Consider the following 9,028-nt stretch of genomic DNA (forward strand, 5'->3'; position numbering starts at 1 on the left):
GTCGGCTATGTTGCTCTGGAATACAGTGGCTCTTCACAGGCATGATTCCCACTAATGATTGGCAGGGGAGTTTTATTTTATTTTTATTTTCATTTATTGATTTATTTATTTTTTGAGACGGAGTCTCACTCTGCACTCTGTCTCCTCTGCTGGAGTGCAGTGGCCCAATTTCAACTCACTGCAACCTCTGCCTCCTCGGTTCAAGCTATTCTCCTACCTCAGCCTCTAGAGTAGCTGGGATTACAAGTGTGTGCCACCACACCCAGCTAGTTTTTGTATTTTTAGTAGAGATGAGGTTTTGCCATGTTGGCCAGGCTGGTCTTGAACTCTTGACCTCAGGTGATCTGCCCGCCTGGGCCTCCCAAAGTGCTGGGATTACAGGCATGCGCTACCATGCCCGGCCTAAAAATGGTAGTTTTGACCTACTCTGTTTCTGGCTTGGCTGGTTCACCCCCCTTAGGCAACCTTGTGGTCCCCTGCTCCTGGGAGGTCACCATATTGATGCTGAATTTAGAATAGACACCTGACCGGCATAGTGCACCACAGCTAAGAGCTCCTGGACTAAAGCGGTCCTCCTACCTCAGCCTCCCAAGTAGCTGGGACTACAGGTGCACACCACCACGCCCGGTCATTTTTTTTTTTTTCATATTTAGGAAAATTTCCAAATAGATTTCCAGAATTTACACAACTTGGTGAGAGAATCTGAGTACTTTAACAGCCTCTGATGCATGAGGCCAAGCTGCTTTTCAAAAGTTTTAATCAATTTATAGTTTCTGCAGCAGCACATGAAAATCCTTGTTTCTCTCTACTTTGCAAACTTTCAGAGACTATTTTCAAATAAGCCTAATGAAAAGTATTCAGCACATTATTTAACACATTTTAGTGAGCAGCTATTATGTGCAGCCAGCTGTTCTAGTCCCTGAAGCTAGAACAGGATACAAGACACAGTGCCTACCTTTATAAACTTTATATTCTATGAGAAATTAAACTGCAAAACCTGTGTTTTCTGAAGTGTGGGTATTAACAGATGTAATACAAATAAAAAGTTCTAGGGTCAAATATACTTGGGAAACTCTAGACTCTGAATATAATTGAGATGGTTTCTGTGTTTTATGGTTTTTTTTTCTATTTTATTTTATTTATTTGTTTATTTTTTGAGACAGGGTCTCACTTTGTTGCCCAGGCTAAAGTGCAGTGGCACAATCATGGCTCACTACAGCCTCAGCCTCCCAGGCTCAAGCAATCCTCCCACCTCAGCCTCCTGAATAGCTGGGACTACATATGCACACAGTCACGCCCAGCTAATTTTGTATTTTGTAGACACAGGTTTTCACCATGTTGCCCAGGCTGGTCTTGAACTCCTGAGCTCAAGTGATTCTCCTGCCTCGGCCTCCCAGAGTGCTGGGATTATAGGTGTGAGCCACCTCACTTGGCACCCCCCCTTTTTTTTTTTTTTTTTTGCATTTTAAACAATTCTGAATCTTCTAAGCATCTTTTTTTATATCTAGAAAAATCTTGAAATACATTTCCAAAACTGGAACAACTTGGTGAGAGAAAATTGAAAAGCTGCATGGAAAATTAATTATAAGGAGAAAAAAGAAAAAAAGAAAATTAATTATAAGTAAACTGTAAGGTTGCACAGCAGCAGAGAAATGCCTTCTATGTATTTTGTGTTTACCCCAGGATGATCTCAAACGCCTGGCTTCAAGTGATCCACCCATCTTGGCCTCTCAAAGTGCTGAGATTACAGGTGTGAGCCACCACACTTGGCGCCCTGCCCCCAACTTTTTGACATTTTAAACAATTCTGAATCTTCTAAACATCTTTAGACACACTTTTTTCATATCTAGAATAATTTCCAGCCACTTGCACATCTCCAAAATAGTAGTTTATGGTCATTTCAATTTTAGGATTTAAGTGGTTGCCCATATATGGTTTCATTTTTATTTTGAGTTTTAGGATGACTCAAGACGTAGGTGGGCTTGGTATTCCCCCATTTTACAGATGGTGAGAAGGTTTTGGGTCCTGCTTAGGTAGCTTGTCTAGGAAATGGCAATTTGCATGTCAAACCCAGGCACCTGCACCAAGTCCAATCTCTTTCCATCTCTGTGGTTGAATTTGAATAAGTGAATCATTCAGGATGTGTTTCTTGGAATGGGATTTTGAAGCCGGTGTATTTTAGTGGTATGGGCAAGGGGAGAAACACAGAAGCCCTGAAGCCTGATACCCCTGTAGCCACACCTCCCTCCTGCCTGCGCTTGGATTTTTGGGCGCCTGTAGGCAAATCACTGCGAAGTCAGGCCAGGGCGCCATGTGCGAATTCCGGTGTGGAGGGAGCGGGCAGAAACTTCCCAGCTGTGACACTGCCACACCCTCTGCTATGCAAGGACACAGCATTTGGAAAGGGACAAGAATTGTGTCCTACAGAAGGGAAGAGACCGGGCGCGGTGGCTCACACCTGCAATCTAGGTGCTTTGGGAGGCTGAGGTGGGCTTATGGGCTTGAGCTCAGGAGTTCAAGATCAGCCTGGGCAACATGGTGAAACCCTGTCTCTACAAAAAATAAACAATAAAAAAAAAAAATTAGCTGGGCGTACGCGTGTGGTCCCAGCTACTTGGGAGGCTGAGGTGGGAGAATCACTTGAACCCTGAGGGGCAGAGGTTGCAGTGAGCCGAGATCGCACCACTGCGCTCCAGCCTGGGTGACATAGTGAGACCTTGTCTCAAAAACAAAAGAAGGGAAGGGACTTAGCACTCTGCAGTTATAGCACTTCCTGTCTGCACAAACTCAAATCATTTAAAAATGAGTTATTTTAATATTTTAGTACTTGAGGCCAACGGAGTCAAAGGCACTTGCCCAAGGCCACAGGGCAAAACTCAGACGTCTAAGCTGGATGTTTTTGTTTACACTGACCTTCAATTCAAAATAAATATTGCTCACTGTTTTATTTTCTCTACAAAGAAACCATTTGCAGTGGTAGAAATGAGCAGTGTGGCAGCATCAGACCCTCACTGTACATGCTTTTAAAAAAGTGACTCAAAGGCTTAAAAAGTGACTTAAAGGCTCATGCCCGTAATCCCAGCACTTTGGGAGGCCATCTGCGGTCTGAGACGGATTATCTGAGGTCAGGAGTTTGAGACCAGCCTGGCCAACAGGGTGGAACCTTGTCTCTACTAAAAATACAAAAATTAGCCAGGCATGGTGGTGAATGCCTGTAATCCCAGTTACTCAGGAGGCTGAGACAGAAGAATCATTTGAACCTGGGGGGTGGAAGTTGCAGTGAGCCTAGTTTGCACCACTGTACTCCTGCCTGGGCGACAGAGTGAGACTCTATCTCAAAAAAAAAAAAAAAAAAAAAAATGTTTTTTTGTGTGTGACAGGGTCTCACTTTGTCACTCAGGATGGAGTGCAGTGGCAAAATAATGACTCACTACAGCCTCAACCTCCCAGGCACACGCAATCCTCCCACCTCAGCCTCCCTACTAGCTGGGACTATAGGCATGCACCACCACGCCCCCAGCTAATTCCATTATCTTTTTGTAGAGATGAGGGTCTTACTATGTTGCTCAGACTGGTTTTGAACTCCTGGGCTTAAGCGATATTCCTGCCTCCACCTTCTAAAGTGCTAGGATTACAGGCGTGAGCCACCATACCCAGCCAAAAGTGACTTTTCCTTTAACTCAGAAAGAACTCTTCCAATCTATACTAGTCAAATCTGAACCAATGTTAGTCTGGAAAATGCTCACCACACTCAGCTTTAAAATGGCAAAAAACTAGAAACGCGTGTCTGAACATAAGAAAATGGCTTTTTAAATGGCATATTATGTAGCCACTAAAATGAGATTTTTCAGGGCTGGGTGCAGGACTACAGTCTTAAACCTATAATCTCAGTGCTTTGGGAGGTCGAGGCAGGAGGATCACTTGAGTCCAGGAGTTCCAGATCAGCTTGGGCAACATAGTGAGACCCTGTCTAAAAAAAAAAAAGAGAGAGATTTTCAAAAAGTGTTTAATGACATAAAAATGCTTAATGACATGAGGAAAAATTACAAACCACATTCTGTATTTTTCTACAATGAGCACATGTCACTATTATAATTAGAAAAACAAGGGTGACATGATCCTGTCACTTATCTCCCCCTTTAAGGGGAGATACATCCGCTGTGGTTTCTGATAACACAGCTTCTGACATGAAGGCAATTGCCTCAAGTTAAGGAGATCCATGAAAGACTGAGGATCAGATTACCTCTTAACTTTCTTCCAAAGCTTAGCTTTAACATAGACTCCTCCAACCTGGGGGAATTTTCTTTAGCTCTGCAGAATGCAGATAAGGATGGTATTTGTTTAGGGCAAAGAGTGGTAACAACAATTTCCCTTTGCATTTCTTTTTTTGAGTCAGGGTCTTGCTCTGTCCCTCAGACTGGAGTGCAGTGGCACCATCACAGCTCACTCGCAGCCTCGACCTCCCTGGGTTCAAGCAATCCTCCTGCCTCAGCCTTCAGAGTAGCTGGACTACAGACGTGAGCCACCATGTCTGGCCTCTATACATTTTGTTACACCAGAAGGACCTGAGAAATGTTTGCATTATTCAAGTATTTATTTATCTTGGGGTGAATTCCGCTTCAATTTTGTCTTTCTTTCTGTTCTTTTCTTTTCTGAGTTCATTTTAAAAAACTGTGCATGAATCCTTTCTAGCAGACCAGAGCCACTTGTTGTCTTGGAGTCATGGGTCTTTACATGTAGCTGGTCTTTCTGTTTAAACCCAAAGGATGGGAAAGTGCCCTTGATAGCTTTCAGCAAGGGTCTCTAGCATTTACCCCACTAAAGGGGGCTTTAGGGGAGTCATGCCAATCTGCCGAGGTCGCTGGGCTGGAACTGATCAGGCTTTCAACCAAAAAAAGTGTTGACAGAAATGGACGATGGGATTCCAGGTTACTGAATCATTTTAAACTGTTTATCATTAGGATTTGGTGCATCTGCTGGAGAAAAACAGCATCTAGCATATCTAAAAACAGCTTGGTGGTTTTTTGCCTCTTTAGAGAAAGCTGCTTTAGGAGGGTCTGTAGTATAGACCTCCTGGATCTGGAAGGTGACAGACGGAGGACCCCAAGCCGTGGGAACTGGTCATCTACCGTGGGGTCCAGGCCTCTCCCCACTGCAGGTCAAGCCCATCTTAAAGCCACCACCTGCTTAGCGCTCAAGGTCACGGCTCTCAGCCTGGTCCAGGTGCTGAAGGATCATCCCAACACTAGGGGGCGCCACCTCCTCGCATTGTGAAGAAGCCTCTGACGTCGGGATGAATTTCCTTCTAGAGCTTTCGTTCTCCAAACCTCGGTGTTGTGCTCGCTACCATGCAAGAAAGAATCGGAGTATTGTGAGGTCTGCGAATGAAAGGGTCCCTTGCCAAATGCTCTAATCCAGGCTCCTGGTGTTTGCAAGCCCAGATAGCTACAGTTTCTTGTCCCCTGGCTGCAAACCTTCTAGGAGTTTCTAGCCTTAGAAACCCTAGAAACAAACCCCTTCTAATGTTTCAGCTCCACAGCCCCTGCCCACCCAGCCCCTCAGACTTCCCATAGCAACCCGGGTAGGGGTCTTCTCGCCCAGGTTTTCATATCTGCTCCACAGGCTTCACAGAAAAGTGCTGCTGGGTTGGAGCAGATCCGTAACTCTGTTATCAAAGTCCTTTTTCTTTTGGGGCTGGAGCAGTTCAGGGAGAAGTTATGCCACTAAATGGGTGCCTTGTTGGGGAAGACGGTAATGACAGTAGGAATGAACAAATGATAAACAGCAGAACATTCTTCTGTTCATTGATTTGAATCAAAACAGCCTATAAATTGAGATGAGTAATGAATGCATTAAGAGTAAACTGGACCTGCTCGGTGCCCTGTTTTGATGTCATGAAGTACTCTGCAATTCCAGCTGCAACCGAACCTTGGGGCCTGGGGGGCCTGGGTCACTGGGATCTGGTTATGATCCTGTTGTTCCTGCAGGTCAGGTTCTGCAGCCCCAGGGCCTGGGTTGGAATCACAGCCCTTCCCTTCACCAGCTGTGTGCCTTAGGCAAGTCACCTAACTTCCGTGCCTCATTTCCTCACCTGGAGAATGGAGATAGTGATGGTAGATATCATGTAAATTATGTAACACCTGCAAAACATTTAACACAGTGTGGGCACGGAGTCAGATGGACGAGATGACCACAAACTAGAGCTGTTACTCTCATCTCCAAGATGCAGTCCCCTCTAAATGCAGTATTTTGTCTTTCAGTAGAGGCAAGATGAATGTAAACATGGATCATTCTTCATTATGGATTTTTTTTTTTTTTTTTGAGATGGAGTTTCGCTTTGTCCCCCAGGCTGGAGTGAGTACAGAGGCATGATCTCAGCTCACTGCAACCACCGCTTCCTGGGTTCAAGTGATTCTCCTGTCTTAGCCTATGGAGTAGCTGCAACTACAGACACGCCCCACCACACCCGACTAATTTTTTTGTATTTTGAGTAGAGATGGAGTTTCACCATGTTGGCCAGGCTGATCTCGAACTCCTGGTCTCAAATGATCTGCCCGCCTTGGCCTCCCAAAGTGCTGAGATTACAGGTGTGAGCTACTGCCCCCAGCCTTCCATTTTGGAATGTTAATGCTTTGTTTCATTACCTTCTTAAGTTGTGGCTCAGACACTACAACAGAGCTTCGTCATCTCTTTCTAAAAGCTGGGAAATGGTTATTGTCAATGCCAGCCCCATTTTGGAGGCACCTGGCTGCAGGGGACCACAGCTAAGTGAGTCAGAAGTGGGTGTCTTCATCTGAGAGTTTACGAGGGAAGACAGACTAGTGATTTTAGAACAGTCAGCAATCAGGGCACATTGGCAAGCAAGCAAGCATAGAACACGATTTATTTTATAAAAAAGAGCATTTATGTTTGGTCCAAACAAAAATGTGAGAACGGCTAAGGCTTTGTAGGAGTTCAGCACGAAAAATGAAATTATATGGTAAAAGAATAAAGAGAAATTATACATTTTTGTTCTTTATATAATTATTTAGCTGGAGCAAAAGTGAAAGTAAAAGTTGGGGCAAGGAAACACATTCAGATGTGGGGAAGTGCTCCCGGAACATGGGACAGCGAGTGGCGGAGTCCGATTTTGAAATGCCCCAGAGAGAATATGATCTTCCTGGACCCCATAGTGGGATGCACCACCCCAAAAATGTTGTCAAAGCTTGGTGACAGAGGAATCATTTTGTTTCTTCTTATCCATAAAAAACACACAAAAAGGAACACTTGCTTTGTGGATCCTGGTAAATCAGGCTGGCGTTCTGTTTGGGGCAGTGCAGTTTGGTACAAGGAAGTGGCCACCGCTGACCCCACGGAGAGGCTGGGAAAAGCGTAGACGAGGTGACTGGAGAATAAAGGAGGCTTTTTCTAGTCCAGGGTTTAAAGGCAGCCACAGTGTCTGTAGCAAATGAATGAGTGTGACCTTGGAGATGGCCCCTCGACCCGAACGTGGTAAAGAATGCCATGCTTTTCATTTTGTGGGACACCTCCTTGGGGCAGACTGGGCTGGTAGCATATTTCTATGGGCTTATGGTTCTGTGGCTAGAATTGTAGGGCTGGATAAAAGCACTGGCTATTTTGAGTTTTTAAGCAATCAGGGGGTTATTACTGGGGTGGTCTTTGGAAACCAAGGCCAAACCTGCAGGACAGCAGAGTAATTCAGATCATCTATATTGTATGGCTTGAAATGGGATAGAAAGCCATCTCCTAGTTCATTCCTTCATTTATTCATTCATTCATGCAGGCATGACCTCTTTAAACAAACATGTGTGGCTTATGTGAGATCATGATAGAAATTGTAGGGAATAGAGAGGCAACCAAGGCTGACCCTATAAGGAGCCGTCACCAACTCCCTTTGAATCAATTTTAACTTTTTTTTTTTTTTTTTTTTTTTTTGAGACAAGGCTATTGCCCAGGATGGACTGCAGTGGCTCAATCTCAGCTCACTGCAACCTCCGCCACATGGGTTCGAGCCATCCTCCCACCTCAGCCTCTCTCAATTACCTGGGACCACAGGTGCACATCACCACACTCGGCTAATTTTTGTATTTTTTGTAGAGATGAGGTTTCATCATGTTGGCCAGGCTGGTCTTGAACTCGTGAGCTCAAGAGATCTGCCTGCCTCAGTCTCCCAAAGTGCTGGGATTATAAACGTGAGCCACCATGCTTGGCCTGAACAAATTCTAACTTTCAAAAATCACCTTTTCTTTGTTATACATTCAAGAAGACACTGAGATGGGCATTAGACTAACATCAAGCTAAGTGGCATATAATTTCATAAACTCTGAGCTTTCTCAAATATATCTTCTAATTTGTAGGAATTCCTTGTACACCTGAGCCCCAAAGACACAGCAAACTCCAGTCATAGCTTGGCAATTAAATGAAAGAGAGAGAGAAAAAAATGATAAAAACAAGCCGTTCCAGTTGGCAGAGCCTCATGGTACCGTTCTCAAAGTAGTTGTTCATCAGAAATGAAGTTGGCAGCATCTTAGGGGCATTGGATCAAGTCAGTCCACTTGTGACAAGGACAAAAGGAGTAGTAGTCTTTCCTCTTGTGATGTGTGACAGCGCTGCTCACCCTGGAATTAATGGGGTTTACATAATCCAGATTTGCTGATGTCCTCAGGGCCTGGAAATTTTCCTTATTTGTGTTCCAATTCTAAAGGTTTCCTGAGAATATTCTAGAAGTAGTCTTTCATGGTAGCCATCAATCCTGGTTACTGATTGAAGTCAACTGTAGAGCTTAAAAAATGACAGATGTCCACCAAAGGAATTAGAATCTGCCATGTTTTATTTTATTTTATTTTATTTTATTTTTTCGCGACGGAGTCTCACTCTGTCACCCAAGCTGGGGTGCCGTGGCACGATCTCAGTTCACTGCAACCTCCGCCTCCCAGGTTCAAACGATTCTCCTGCCTCAGCTTCCTGAGTAGCCAGGATTACAGGCATGCACCACCGCACCCAGCTAATTTTTGTATTTTTAGTAGAG

This window comes from Mandrillus leucophaeus, unplaced genomic scaffold, assembly GCF_000951045.1.
Source record: "Mandrillus leucophaeus isolate KB7577 unplaced genomic scaffold, Mleu.le_1.0 Scaffold582, whole genome shotgun sequence".
Lineage (NCBI taxonomy): Eukaryota > Metazoa > Chordata > Mammalia > Primates > Cercopithecidae > Mandrillus > Mandrillus leucophaeus.